This window comes from Carassius auratus, unplaced genomic scaffold, assembly GCF_003368295.1.
Source record: "Carassius auratus strain Wakin unplaced genomic scaffold, ASM336829v1 scaf_tig00015876, whole genome shotgun sequence".
NCBI classification, from domain to species: domain Eukaryota; kingdom Metazoa; phylum Chordata; class Actinopteri; order Cypriniformes; family Cyprinidae; genus Carassius; species Carassius auratus.
This window is the reverse complement of record NW_020524628.1, coordinates 222,501-238,972: the sequence shown is the minus strand read 5'-3', so window position 1 is coordinate 238,972 and position 16,472 is coordinate 222,501. Positions and strand designations below refer to the sequence as shown.

Sequence of the window (16,472 nt, the reverse complement as noted above, 5' to 3'; positions counted from 1 at the left end):
AAATAAATAAAAAGTGCTCCAAGACATCAAAAACATTCAGATAACAACCACAACAGACAGAGCCAGGCTGATCAGGAACAAGATTGAGCCGAACCCCCACTGGACTCAGAACCTTAGTGATGAGGTATGGACCAATGAACCTGGGTGCCTTACTTGCAGGTGAGGCCACCCTTGGTGGACAACCATACCCTTTGACCACAGACATAACGAGTAGGGGGAGTCTGGAGGCTGTTAGACACTGCCTTTGTTCATCTAGAGGTCCGGGCCAGATCCTTCTCAGCCCATCTCCAAGTGCGTAGACACTTCTGAACAAATGCTAAGACAGACAGGACTGCAACAGTGGGTTCCTGTGAAAGAAAAAGAGGAGGTTGATAAACTAAACATTGACCAGAAGACAAAGAGTTCAGAAGATTTGATCAGTCACCACCCAAGCAGTTTTCTTTGCTGAGGGAATTTTGGGCAAAAGGACAGAATGGGCAGCCTTGGAGAAGTGGTCCAACACCGTCGAGATCCCAGTGTTACCTTTCAAGGGTGGAAGGCAAGTGACAATATCAAGGGCCAGGTTTGACATTTTTGAAACCCAGAAACCGCTGCAGAGCCTTACAGGTGTAGGGAAGTGGCCACTTTGCAATGGCCATCACCATAGCAGGATCTGCTTTAACCCCATTAGCTGAGATGACATACCTTAGGAACATGACTGGCTTGGAACTTGCACTTCTTCGCCTTGACAAAGGGCTGGTTCTCCAGCAGGCACAAGACAAGAAGCGCTCCAAGAGGCAAACACTGGTACAAGAAAACACAAGGATAATATATAGGGGACCTCATTAGGAGAGCAAATGATAACAGGTGTGAGGAATGAACTGATAATGATACGATGAACATAATGATAAGAGGGTGGGAAAAACAAAAGCCGGTTGATCAAACCAGAGACATGATCAATTATTAATATTTAAAAATGGTTGTTTTTTTATTGTTTTTGTTGTTGCTATTTATAATAATAATAACAATAGTTTATTTAATAATTGTTATTAATAATAAAAAAAACTTAATAGTATTATTATTCATCCAATTTATAAATCATAACAAAATTTAGTTTGATTTACATGTCAACTTTAAATGATTTATTTATACATGCAGGGAAAGATTGTTTGTTGAAAGATTATCAAATTTATTAATTTATTAATTTAACAATAAAACCTAAAATAATAAATAATAACAAATAGTAATAATAATAAAATAGTTGTTTTTATCATTTGTTTTTATAAGGCATTTATAATGTTCAATTAATTAATTTAGTTTTATTTACATGCAGGGAAAGACTGTTTGCCTTGTTTTTTATGCTAAAACTGGGACAAGCTCAAAGTTTTTGAACATGACTCCAGGACACATGCAGAGCTCAGCTTCTCGGTTAGACAGTTTTTAGTCTCAGACCTTGTTAGTTTTTCATTAGTTCTAGCTGTCTTATCCTCTCTCGCCTGCACCAGGCTGCCTCAGACAAGGACATTAGAGAGTGCTCCCGCTGCCATGCCTTTGTTCTTGGCATCTGGCACAGTGGCATATGGACCTGTTTCACAGGCGCCAGGCAGAATGGATGCCCCAGCTTCTGTGCCCATACAAGATCCTCCATGCCCAGAAAAGCTGACACTTGGTGGGAAAAGATGTTATAAAAGAGCTTTTTTTCCTGAGCTTTAATGAGGACTTCAGGCAGGAAATATTAAAACATGGAGTAAAAGTGTCTTAATGTCATTGACTTGTGTAATTTTAAAATAGTGATTCGTTAATTTTTTATTATAAAATCAATCACTCCTTAAAGGAGCACTCCACTTTTTTTGAAAATAGGCTAATTTACCAACTCCCCCAGAGTTAAACAGTTGAGTTTTACCATTGTTGAATGCATTCAGCCAGTCAGGCGGTAGCACTTTTAGCTTAGCTTAGTATATATCATTGAATCTGATTAGACCGTTAGCATCTCACTCAAAAATGTTCCTATTTAAAACTTGGGTCTTCTGTTGCCACATCGTGTACTAAGACCGACAAAAAATGAAAAGTTGCGATTTTCTAGGCTGATAATGGGTAGGATCTATACTCTCATTCCAGCGTGATAATCAAGGAACGTTGCTGCCATAGCATGCAAATAGTCCACAGCAACTCTGCAACTACCCAAACTAGCTGGACACTATTTTCAGGCACTGCGTAATATCATTGCGCCTGCTGCACCCATGGTATGGCAGCAAAGTTCCTTGATTATTATGCCAGAATGAAAGCATAGTTCCTAGCCATTTCGGCCTAGAAAATCGCAACTTTTCATTTTCTGTCGGCCTTAGTAAGTAAATTTTATTTATATAGCACATTAAACATAGCAAAGCCATCCAAAGTGCTGAGTAATGTAAAATAAAATTAAAAGAGAAAAGGAAACACAGAAAAGAAGCAAACAAGACTTAAAATACAATAAAACAACAATGAAGTGAAATTAAAATGCTAAGGAGAAAAGATATGTTTTCAACCTCGATTAAAAAATGGTAATGGAAGGTGCAAGGCGGCAGTATAGAGGCAATTGGTTCCACAGACGGGGGAAGTGACTGAAAAGTTTTCAAACGGGAATGAGGGACAGATAAAAGAGCCATGTCAGCGGATCTTAAAAGCCTGTAGATGGCAAAGGGATCATAAGATACTTTAAGACACTTTGAAATAAGAGGGAGCTTGATTGTAAATAGCTTTAAAAACAAACAACCGAATCTTAAACTGAACTCTAAAATGGACCGGAAGCCAGTGAAGAGAAGCTAAAATTGGAGTGATATGGTCATATTTCTTTGCCCCAGTCAGCAGCCTTGCAGCTGCATTTTGTACCAACTGGGGGCATGAAAGCAATGACTGACGAAGAATCACCAGCTTTTAACGGTATGTATAACTGTGTATCATCGGCATATAAATGAAAAGAAACATTGTGCTTCCTGATAATATCCCCCAGAGAGAGCATATATAAGTTAAAATGAAGCGGTCCCAGAATAAAGCCCTGAGGTACTCCACTAATAATTGGGACAGATGATGCGGAAAACTTGCCTAGCTCTACAGAAAAAGACCTATCTTTGAGATAAGAGCCGAACCATCACAAGGCTTTGCCTTTCTAAACGGCAAATAAGAACATTATGATCCACGGTATCAAAGGCAGCTGTAAGATCCAGAAGAATCAATACCGCATTTTTACTGGAATCAACTGCAACCAAAATAAAAGTGAACACTTTAAGCAAAGTAGACTCCGTACTGTGATAAGTAGTAAAACCAGATTGAAAAGGTTCTAATAAATTAGCTGTATTTAAGAATGTGATCAGCTGTAACTGGACAACTTTTCAAAAACTTTGACAAAAATTATAACTTTGAGACAGGCCGAAAATTGTTAAAGCAACTGTTATCCAAACCTTGTTTCTTAAGCAAAGGCTGAACAATCGCATGCTTAAAGCAGTTCAGAACCACACCAGTGTCCAAAGATGAGTTAATCAACACTTGGACAGTGGGGCCAATAACTGAAAAGCTGCTTTTATGATCTCGGAAGAAACAACATCCAGTGAGGAGTTAGTACACTTAATTTTGTCAATGAGATCGGAAAGTTCTATTAAAGAGACATGTTGAAAATGCCAAAATAAAAATGGACTAGCAGGCGAGTTCAAAGACATGTCTGAGAGCATGTGAAGTAAAAGATAAGTGAATGGCACTCACTTTGTCAACATAAGATGTAAAAAATTTCTCACAGAGCCCTGCTGACGGCTGCCTAGAGAAATAGGAATTTCAGATTAATTACTGACTTTATTGTGGAGAATCTCAAAAGACACAGTAAGACGATCATGCTTCCATCTCCTCTCTGCTTTAAGGCATGCCTGTCTAAGAGAGCAAGCATTGTAATCCAACTAGTAATAACATTTTATCTTTGGTAGTTTCATTTTAAAAAGAGCAATATAATCTAAGATATTAGAACAAACTGTGTAAAACAGAGAAATCAAATTGTCAAGCCCATAGGACGCCTTTGCAGCATGTAAGATAGATTTGTCAACGGCATTAGCTAGATCGTCATCACTGAACTGAGAAACAGTCAGTGAGTTTATAAAACGAAGATAAAAACAGCAGGCTTATTCACATTAGAAGAGGTTACAGCAGGAACCTTAAAAAGAATGGGTTTGTGATCAACAAAGGAAGCATTATTAATGACAACATCAACCACAGAAGAGCCATATGACATAAGGTCAAGTATGTGACAAAGACCATGAGTTGCTTGATTTATGTTTTGAGAAAAACTGAACGAGTCCAAGATATTACAAAACTCAGCAACCAAAAGATGCCTCTGGCAGCAAAGAAGTATATTAAAATCACCCAGAAACAAAATATGATCATATAACAGGGCAACAGAAGTTAAAAATTCAGAAAACTAAAGTAAAACTACTTCCAACATTAGGTGGCCCATATATGAGAGCACAGAACAGCATGGATGAATTAGACTTTAATGCCACACACTGTACTTCAAACGATGAAAGATTTTGAACAAAAACTGATTGAATAATAAGTGATTGTTTAAACCATTGCAACCCCACCACCTCTACCGGCAGATCTTGGGGTACTAATAAAACAGCAGTTCTTCACAAAAAGTTCTGAACAAAGTTCTTCAAAAGCTGACAACTAACCAGCACCTACCCAAGTCTCAGTCAAGCACAACATTTCCAGATCCCGACAGATAAAAAAGTAATGTAGAATGAAAGTTTTATTGCTTACAGACCTAGTATTTACTAAGGCCATATTCAAAGGAGGCTGTGTTGACAAATATAATCCTGTGAACATCGCAACAGGTGAAGACCCTCCAAGCTTATACTATCCAGAGAAAACTCCATCGAAGACTTTATGGTAGACACAATTGCCCTTATGATTCTCACATGGACACCACCATGATTACCTCTCTTCCTGTGGTGCTTCCTTAAAAGAGGAACACAGCATGGTAACCAGCGAGCACACTCCAGCATGGGTTGGCTGAACAAGGATATAGAATGAGAATGCAGAATGGAGCACAATCCACGGTAATCTACCATACAACTTTTGCTATTAAGTAAAGCTTGGCGATCGTAGGTGAGCACTGATGAGACTGCATGGAACCAGTGCAAAATCATGTATAAAATGAACAGCACAATGTGAGACGAACAGGTACACCAAACTGAGACAAACATGAGACAGAGACGGCAAGCTGGGTACACTGGCGCCATCTTGGTTTACCTCAACAGATAATGTATTTACTAATCCAAAACCTTGTGCGCTACCTTGCCATCTACTGCCAAAAAGTACTCTTCAGCAGTACACAATGTACCTACAGAAGAGTCAAGTTTTAAATTGGAAAAATATAGAAACTCTTCGGTCATTTATGAGCAAGATGCTAACGGTCTAATCAGAGTCAATGATCTATGCTAAGCTAAGCTAAAAGTACTACCGTCAAACCCGGAGATCGGCTGAATGGAATCGAAAACGGTAAAACTCACCTGTTTAACTCTAAACAGGAGTTAGAAAATAAGCCTATTTTCAAAAAAAGCAGTGTTCCTTTAACAAGCCACATGATGTGAGGTATTATTGCATCCATATGAGAAATACAGTAGTAATAATCTTGTATTTATGAGCATAAAAAGGACATTTTATAAATAAACCATTTTTTGTAACACTTTATTATAACTGCACACTATTAATCATTAATTAAGCATTAGTAAACAGATAATTCATAATTTATAAAGCATTAATAGACAGTAATAAGCAGTGTATAAATACAGATATAAATGCTTTATTCTTGATTTAAAAGCATATCTATAATGTGTTTAATAATTGTATTTTCATACTTTATTCATGATCAATTTATCATTTCTCAATGAAGTATAGCATTATTTACAAACCAGTTATTTAGGAGTTGCCAGTGATTCATAAGATCACAAGAAATGTAGTAAATTCAGGTAGTTATAAAGTATTTAGTAGTGGTCAGTTAACTATTTATGTGAGCTCATCTAAAGTGAGGACTAGTTATGCCTTGTAAAGCATTTATAAAAGATATTTAAAGGCTCAGTTATCTTCTAAACAAATAACGGAAACAAACACAACACAGTGATACAGAACATAGAAATATTAACAGCCTTTAAATCTCATTTGTAAAAGCTTTACAAGGCATAAATAGTCCTCACTTTAGATGAGCTCACAAAAATAGTTAACTAACAACTACATATGTTTTATAACTACCTGAATTAACCCTGAATTACAGTAGAAATATATGTTAATAAACCATTTATTAACACTATAAGTAACTATTACTATATGTCTGAATAAAAAGATGTATGAATGCACATTTAAATAGTTTATTAATCATTTACTTACAATTTCTAAGTGATCTTATGAACCACTGACAACTTCTTAATAACTGGTGTGTAAATAATTCTATACTTAATTTAGAAATGATAAACTGATCATTAATAAAGTATGAAAAAACAATTATTAAATACATTATAGATATGCTTTTAAATCAGGTATAAAGCATTTATATCTGTATTTATAAACTGCTTTTAAATGTCTATTAATGCTTTATAAATGATGAATTAACTGTTTCCTAATGCTTAACTAATGATTAATAGCATGCAGTTATTATAAAGTGTTACCCCATTTATTATTAAGTTATACTTGGCACTTCAGTTATTGTTTATGTCTAAACAGCTCTAAAACTTGAAGGATGCTACAATACACTTGAATAACGCTCAAGGTTCAACATTCACTTGAAATGTTTTCCCAGTATGTAAGTATTCTCTTCATGATGGTCTCAAGAGATAAAAGAGCACTAGTTGGTAAATAAAAAGTTTTTCATTCTGACAAGCAGTTGCCATGCCAACAACAGAGCTAAAGTGCCCACATCTTAATTCAGGAAGACATCAAATCTGAGATTAACATGACATGGTCAGCAACTGTGGCGGCAGATGTGGCTTGATTTAAACCAATGATACTTGATTGTAATGTGAAAATATCAGAGGGGATGAGTATAAAATAATAATGTGTGATGACAGCAAAAAGGTAAATCATTTTGGAAGCAAAGCGAGATATAAATTTTATGAAAGATTACAAACATACATTTTAATTATTTTGAATAATGCGCGTGGATTATTCATGCACAATAACATGCATTAAGAATGTAAATGCATCCAATTTGGATTTCAACCGCAATGAAGTCACTGTAAATCATAGCCTCTTCTGGTTTGCATATTTAATTTACTATTCCAAATTAAAATAATTAATAACCAAGACCTCAAACCAAACAATTTTTTTGTTTAATTAGACAGTCAGCTAGAACTGGAACTGGAGATGCCTCGCAGCCTGGAAAGCAGATTTGAGTGTAACCTGTGTGGGGTGTCACAGAATCAGGAACAGATGTTAAAATCATGGATGAGGGAATCCTTCAGAACTGTCAGAGAGAGCCAGACAAGATGGCAGAAGGAATCCCATGAGCAAAAATACAAAATGAAAAGAGACCAAGACACAAGTCACACTTTCACAGCTCTGACAGCTATTGGCCAATCCAAATAAGCAAAATAGATTAACACACCCACACACCAGGGCTAGGCATAACCTATTGGAAGTTATCACCCAACTTTCAAAGCAGAGGAATATGAAACTGAATGTGATAGCGTGAAAGCTGATTCATTTTGACAAAATAATGGGGACCATCTGCTGTTTGGTGCACTCATGCCGAAACTGATTAACTACCAGTACACAGATGTACATACAGCTCGTATATATATATATATATATATATATATATATATATACATATATATATATATATATATATATATATATATATATATATATATATATATATATATATATATATATATACATATATATATATATATATATATATACATATATATATATATATATATATATATATATATATATATATATATATATATATATATATATATATATATATATATATATATATATATATATATATATATTAGAGGTGCTCCGATCACGATCGGCCGATCGTTAATGTGCATCTCGTCAGTAAAGCCGGTTCTCTAATCAGATGTTAATTCCATCAGGTGCGTGATTTCACATAGAGCAGCTGTTACTACACAGAGCCGTTGTTAACTGAGAAGATGCGCCAAAAAACGCTGAAAATGAAGTGGATTTGCGCATCTTCTCTATTAATAACAGCTCTGTGTAGTAACAGCTGCTCTATTTGAAATCACGCACCTGATGGAATTAACCGGTGATTAGAGAACCGGCTTTACTGACGAGATGCGCATAACGATCGGCCGAGCACCCCTAATATATATATATATATATATATATATATATGAAATCTTTAGCTCAGTTGTTTCTCCCAGAGAGCAAACCCATCTAATGGGATGTTCTCCAAATGTTCTAGCAAGGTTCTTTCAAAGTTATAATCAAATGTCTTCCAGTAATGTTAACAGAATGTTTGTTCATTGTTATCTGATTTTTAATAATGTTAACAAAATGTTAGCACAAAAATATTATTTAGACATTGTTCATTTATTTATTTTTTTTTTACTTACTAAAAGAAACAAAAAACAGGTGACAGTCACTAAATCATTAATTCAGCTGAATTGTTTAAAAATCAGGATTTATTCAGCATCTAAGCAGGTGACTGTTAAGATTGATTGATTGATTCCAAAGAAACACTTTATATATTTCAAACTGGGAATAAAATTGCATGAATTGTATCCACCTTATAACCTTAACAAGCTGCACTTGCATAATGTAATTTATTAGTACGTGTAAAACGTTTTTCCTGAAACATTTTTAAACATTACTATTACTTGTTTCAGATGGTTCCGAGAACATTCAAATGAAATATTACCATAACATTTTACTGTATCACACTACAAATAATGTTTTTGAAACATTTAAAAAACTGGATTTAAAAAAAAAAAAAAAAAAACATTGTGAGAACAATAAAAATAACATCTTCAATGTTAATGTTATTTTTGTCCGATGGGAATGTGAATAAATGGATACCCGAAACTCTGGTTTAGTCTTGCTTCCAAGACCAAATTATATGAACTGTAATCCATGTTTATGTGTGTTTATTAAGTCTGGTCACTCTGCAGAATGTTGCAGGTGAGATCCAGACATTTCAATAGGAGCACCATCTGGAATAAAAAATTTTAAAAAGTTCACAGATTCGTCAGGCAAATTCACCAAGCTGATCAACAGAAAGCTGCTTGGTTTGAAAGTGACTTCTGTTTGAGCTGTGCTTCATACATCTCTACTCTATTGACAATGAACCTTTCTTCGTCTGAAAATGTACTGAAATGTCACTTACTATATGTCAGCTATTGTCTTATATTTGCCAGTTTCACTGAATTGTAGCAGAAACATCTGACACATACAAAGCTAGAAGGGCAATATCTGGGCAACAAAATTCAATAGACAAATAGAGTGTAACTTCACGTTTTTTCACTGTGCCTTTTTGCAATTGACAAACATAGACCCAAAACCCCTGGAAATATTAATGCATGCAAGCATTCATGTGTGCAAGCACAAAACACACAAACACACAGTTTACTAACCGGGTGAGATTGTGTTTGCCCTTGCTGCACCTGTCAGGAAGGGTTAGATTACTTCATGGTTCAGTTGGCAGGAATCAAATCGAACTCACATGCAGCTTTCAGAGAACCATGCAGGTGAGCAGCTGCAGGACATTTAGTCTTCCTGTGGCCTTTCAGACCAGCAGATAATGTCACGCTGCTGTGGTCAATAGAGAACGGTTCATAAAGCAATGTAATAAATCCATTCAATTAAATTTTAATTCACAAAACACTGACCTTGTGCAGTATTTCTTAGTTTGTGTAGTACAATATGTCAATATTTTTGTCATATATCATTAAATTGGAGATAAATATTTGGATAGACCAACAGATGGACAAATGAGAATTTTCAGAGGAGATATTTTCACATTATGGCAATATTATTAATGTATAGAAAAATGAGATTGAGATTATGTCTATTAAGTTTCATAAAAAATATCATGATGCAAAATTAGTAGTGGTCTTGAAGTAGTCTTCATTTTCTTTATGAAAAATGTTAATTCTTGTTGAGACTTTTTATTTGACATACACAACTTGCAGTGAAATGTAAAAGTCAGGAATTAATTCAGTAATGATACAAGTGACTGTCTTTGAGTTAGTCATTACAATTTTCATTCAACTGATTTGTTAAAAATCGAGGACTCATTCAGCAACGAAACGAGTGACTTTCTTTGTGAACGAATCATTCATTCACTCCACCAATTTGTTCAAAACACAGGTTTTCAGTTTCTGCTTTGTTTGGAACTGTTTTTAATAGTTTTTACATACTTGTAAATTAAACTGTTGCATAAAAGAAACATTACACTTACAAGAGTGTGTTATGGCCATATTCAACTGTTGTTTTCAACAACGTACAGAAGCCTATTGTGTAAACAGCACACATGGTTTATTTTAAAAGGATTTAGTTTTGTGTCCAAGTATACCTGAAGAGAACAGCAGCTAGATCCTTCCAAATTACTGCAGGCATCAGCAGGACTCAGGTAAGTTAGCATTTCACAAAGTCTGACGTTCCTCTGATCTGAGATCAGTGACAGTGTGGCGTTCTGCATTCTGGCATTGTTCTAATTATAGCAGGTAAGATCTGAGACATGGAGACAATTAGCTAGTGGACCAAATGACTGGAGATCTAGCATAAATCTGGCGAAGCATGAGGAATTTAAGAAACAATCCTCATTTACAGAGTCTATTTATATCCAGCAGTGTTTGGAATGACAGTGAACACCAACGGGATCTATCCTGTTAGAAAGAAAAAAGAAAAAAGAAAGAAAAAAATTCAGTTGTATTGGGTGAAAACATATATGACAGTGCAAGTTCAGTTTTATTTCTGGCCAATATGAAAATAGATATTCATCCAAAGAAAAAGAATGATAATGAGTCCATATGTTCTTATGTGCACACTGTCCTGTTATTTAAACCTCACGTGGCGTGTTCCTATTATGAAGACAGTTTAATTCTCCTGAAATTAATACACATCCGCAACGCTGAACTGGATATTGTCTGTAGTCGTCAGAGCAGGATATTGCATTCTGGGTAGCACCGGGCTGATAAGCATTATGGTGAGAAGGGGGTGGAAGTCATTCAGGAGCAAGGTGTGATGAATGACCTCCATGTGTTTGATATGAGACCGACCCAGGGGATCACATCCACCTCCGCATCCGTATCTGTATTTTCTTTCTGAGGTTTCCATCTGGGATTATAGACATTAGCAGGCAATAGTCATTAGATGAGATAAACATTTAAATGCATGATTACTAATGTATGATAAATGAAATCAATCAAGTCACAATAAGATCTAATATCAGACCTTGAGCAGATACTATATCCTTAAATGAATAGTTCAATGTACTAAGGCCTTCCAAAATGAAGCTCAGATTTTTTCCTTCATCAGAACATATTTGGAGAAATGTAGATGTAGATGATTTTGTTTTTACAGCAAAATAGTTTTAAAGATATTTACTATTACATCACTTGTTCACCAGTGGATCCTCTGCAGTGAATGGGTGCCGTCAGAATGAGAGTCTAAACAGCTGATAAAAGCATCACAATAATCCATTAGTAATCCACTTCCTTCAGTGAAAATGTCATCTTTTATTGTCCTCTCATATCAAAATATGATAGGACAATAATACATATTTGATTAGAATAGTTTTGGACTATTTTCTCTTGTAAACAGTGCTTGATCTGTGCATATTTCTCTCCTGATTAAGATGAGACGCCTGTAGAAAGCAATATTATGGATAGAGAACTTGTAATTTACACAAGACTTTAATTGATGGACTGGATTCCAGATTATTGTGATGGTTTTATCCGCTGTTTAGACTCTCATTCTAACGGCACCCATTTACTGCAGAGGATCCATTGGTGAGTAACTGATGTAATGCTAAATTTCTTTAAACCTGTCTACATCTTGGATGGCCCGGGGGTGAGTACATTTTCAGCTAATTAAATTGTTTTGAGTGAGCTATTCATTTAAAAACAACGCAAGAATTTTCATTTACAAAGTTTCAAAGGTGCTCCATAAGAGGAATGACTCTGATAATCCAGAAAAGCTGCCTGAGGCTTGGTATATACCTATATTCAATCAGTCAGCTAAAACAAAATGTACTGCAGTAATCTAAGAGCATTGGCCGTGTTTGTGCAACATTGGCTGATTACATCAAGACATGGAAATTCTCTTAAAGAAAAAAAACCCTGAGAAAAAGCATGCATCAGTGCATGTTTTGATATACTGTTTATGTATGTGTACCCTTTCATGCATGCATTATTTTTGTGTGTGCGTGTATGAGGATGTAAGTGCTTTGCAGAGATGTGGCCGAGGCAGACAGACCACTTTGCATCCCATTACTCATGCTGTGGTATGCTGCTCAGGTAATTGGGAGTAAAAGCAGAGGGAACAAAGCAAAGCTTTTTTAAGGCAACAAGCACCTTTTTAAATTGACTGATTTGATTTCAAATTCAATATGACAAAGCCCCCCTTTGGCTTGTTTTGTAATAACCCAAGGGAACTGCTCCAGAAAGAGGGAGGAGAGGCAACAGAAATGAACCAACCTTTAGCTTTACTTTCTCAAATGAACAAGGCAAAAGATGCATATTGGCAGGGAGCACTCTGCTGTATCATGCCAGTAACAAAGCACGTTGTGAAAAGTCGAAAAAGAATAATTGTCAAACAGTTTTCAGATAATTAGTTGGCAAAGGTTGTGCAAGAGGGCTGCTTAATCACGGGAAATTAATTTACATTTACAATTAAAGTCTTGGCAGATGCATTTATTTACAAAACCATTTACTAGATAAATCACTTAGTTATGTTCAAATCCTCTGAACAGGTGGATAAAGACTCAAAACAAGCAAAGACCTTTTTCCACAAACTCATGCAATCCATTCTTCAAACCACGTGTTGTATGTTGGGTCAGGCAAACCTGTTAATACATGGAAATGTTAGGAAGTAGGGTTAGGAATCAAGAAACAGTTCATATTCATACCTATTTTTTAATTAGATTTTCTAAAACAAAAATCTATAGCACAATCAGTGTAGTCTGACTCACAAACAGTTGATCCAATGAGTTATCATTAGTGAATCAAACACTAAAGCTTTGCTAATGAAATTTGCATTAATGGAGTTAACTGTTTGTGGTTAAAGATACATATCAGGCGTGTGTGTGTGTGTGTGTGTGTGTGTGTGTGTGTAGTGGGTATAGAAAATAATCTTTTAAAAGAAACCTTTACAATAATCACAATCGCTTTGCAGTCTGAAATGAAGATGGACACAGTTTTGTTTTGTCCAGCTGTATTTATTCAGTGCAACTTATAACATCCAAGTGAAAGATATAACACAACCATCTCAGAAAAAAAAGAAAGGATCACCCCTCTCCCAAAAATGACTTGTAAACTCAATCATCGAAAGCTGATCACATTTAAAATCCGAATGGCTTTGTGTGCCATTGAGAAGGTGATTAGGTGCGTAGGTGGTCATATACTTTTATGGGGGGTTTCTCTGCAGCAGGAACTGGAGCACTTCAGGATAGAAGGGCAAAATACCATCAAATTATTGAGGAAAATCTGCTGCCCTCTGCCAGAAAGTTGTCAATGGGAAGAAGGTTTACCTTCCAGCATAACAACGACCCAAAGCGCACAGCAGAACTGAGCACACAGTGGTTGAAGGCTGGGCTGAACTGGGATTAAATTTCAGGCAATGAAATCTCACTCATCCAGTCCACACAGGGAAGAAAAACAGCTTGTCACTGGAGCAGAAGTCTTAAATAGACATCTTTGTATTCTGTTAAATCAGTGTATCATACACCGATCAAAATACACCGATTATTCACTAATTTAATACCAAATTTTTTTGCCGGATATGATATGAAACCTCTTTAAAGGTGTCATGAACTGAGAAATCTAATTTCCTTTGAGCTTTTGACATATAAGAGGTCATTGTACTATAAAAAAAAAACATCCTGTAAGTTTCAGAACTCAAAACTTTCTCGTTAATCTAAAAACAGTTTATGCTGAAGCCAATCTGCCAAAATGAAAGCTTGTGGAATGTGTCACTTTATGATGTAATAGTGTGGGTTAACCCCGCCTCCGCTGCAGAAGATCAATGCCTGCTTCTACATCACTGCCTGTTTAGCTCCTCCCACTGATTAGCACATGTAGTGTAAATAACCAGAGAGGCAAACGCAGGTTTATGCATTTGACATCCAGTGCAGGAGGCGATAATGCTCCTAAGGAGTTATTCACCGTTAATCAAGAAAAAGAAGAAGCAGTTGTAAACAGAAAAAAAAATGGCTCCAAAGACAACAAAATGCTTTGCATTGCCAAGATGTGGAAAAACACAGTCTTTGCATAACATTCCATCGGATCCCAACATTAGGAAAGAGTGGATGAATGAGTGGAAGTAATGTCGTACCACACAAGTGTGAGTAACTGTTTTAATTACTATTTTATTACTACTGTTTGTGATCACTATTGCTTTGTCTGCTATTATAGATCGTTTAAAATAAACTGAGTATTTACTGTGTTCTTAACCTAAATCACAGCAGCATCCATCTGTGAAGGATGTAGGCTGTCAAATATACACAACTGTTAGCCAATCATTGCAGTGGGCGTGTCTACAATCTGCCACGCCCATTCAAACAGAATGTTCGATGATGGGTGTCTGGACAGAAAATAGCCTATTACTTCTAAATTGTGACGCATTTTGATGTAAAAATCTACAAAATGAAAAACAAAGGTAGTTCATGAATCCTTTAAAACATTTTTCATGATTTTATTTTCATAGTCGCAGCATCTTGTTTTCAACTAAAAGTTTTATGCAATGACCGTCATGTGACATGTACAGTATATGAGCGACCCTGCTGTTTGTTCTTTGAATCAAATGTTGTGTGAGATTTAAATGCTCAAATGCTCTGTGGACCTGCCTCAGCACAACAGACTGATTTCTCGGAGGAGTGAGCAAGTGCTGGGCTGGACGTGGGTGGCACAATCGCACCAAGGAGAACGCGTGGGTCCAGGGCTTATTTCAGGATCTGATCAGCAAGGCAGTAGAGCACGACTGTAATGAGCAATACTTTACTAACTGCCATTACAGAGGGGCACATTATCACACAGCCTATCAACGTCATGTTAAACACAGTCATACATCATTATTATGGGGCTGAGGCCTACAGCAAATATCCACCAGGCAGTGTGAGAGGTCAGCGGGAAGAGGAAATGTTTAATGATGGTGACTTAAGCCATCACAGTCTGTTTGCTTCCAGCTCTTCCTTTTGTACCTTTACATCTCAGAAGATACTAAAATGTACCTTTAAGATATGTATCTTTTAGGTTAAATGATCTTGAAACTTGAAAGCTTTATGTACCTTTTTTCCTTAGAGTGAATGGAAATAAATCACAGATGATGAATAAAGTGTTCAGATGTCAGGAGAATAAAATCAACTAATGCAGCTAGCAGGGAACGTTTTTAGAGTTTGGAACATCTGTTAAGGTTCTCGTTATGAACGAAACATTCTTCCATTAATAGAATGTTTGTTATAGATCATTTGTGGAACATTTTTTTGTTGTTGTTTTTTTCATGAAAAGGTATATGTTTTGTTTGATGTCAATATAACATTGGATGGGATAATTGCAGAGCACATATGCCGAGTATGGGACACTATACTTGGCTAACTGTCACATCACTTTCACTTTTTAGAATACATTTAAAATGCTGATTAATTTATTGCTTCCCAGATTCTCTCTTGCACAAAAACATAAAAAAATGCTTGATGCATACTTCTAAATTCATATATACATACATTAAACTCTCCATGTTAATTTACACATGCATATATATATATATATATATATATATATATATATACATAAACACTCCAAACCGCAATTTCACATAACTACACTCACAGCTGCAAACACTTTTCAAAGTGAACATGAGCAGCGTTCTATAAATATCCTTCATAAAGGCATCTGATCATGAAATAAAATAGGCTTTGTTCTCAGCATTGATGTTGAGAAAGTGACAGGTGCAAACACAAAGCTGCAGAAAGCCATGGCAATGATAAATATCAGCCGTCGGAACCAGGAAAGCATCTCTCATTTGATTTCTTACTGAAGCAATATTCAGAGAGACCTACTCACTATGAGTGGGCTGTTATGTTGCCATGGTAATGATTTTCTTCCCACTTATTCCTGCTGCTTAATATATTGTGTTTAGGGTGACAGCTTGTGGGAACCAAGAGCAAGTACACTCAGTCAACGGCTGTAAGAAAAGTATTGAAAGTTTTGTTTTACAGTGTTCTTTTCTATTCTATAGACCTTAGTCATTGTGTTTTTAACAGGACTTACAACAAGACTCTGAGGGAT

General features: G+C 35.9%; 1 pseudogene; it reads left to right on the top strand.

Moving 5' to 3' along the window:
- Positions 1-693: 693 nt before the first annotated feature.
- LOC113074966 (translation factor Guf1, mitochondrial-like) overlaps positions 694-16,472 on the top strand; it is a 21,473-nt pseudogene continuing 5,694 nt past the window's right edge.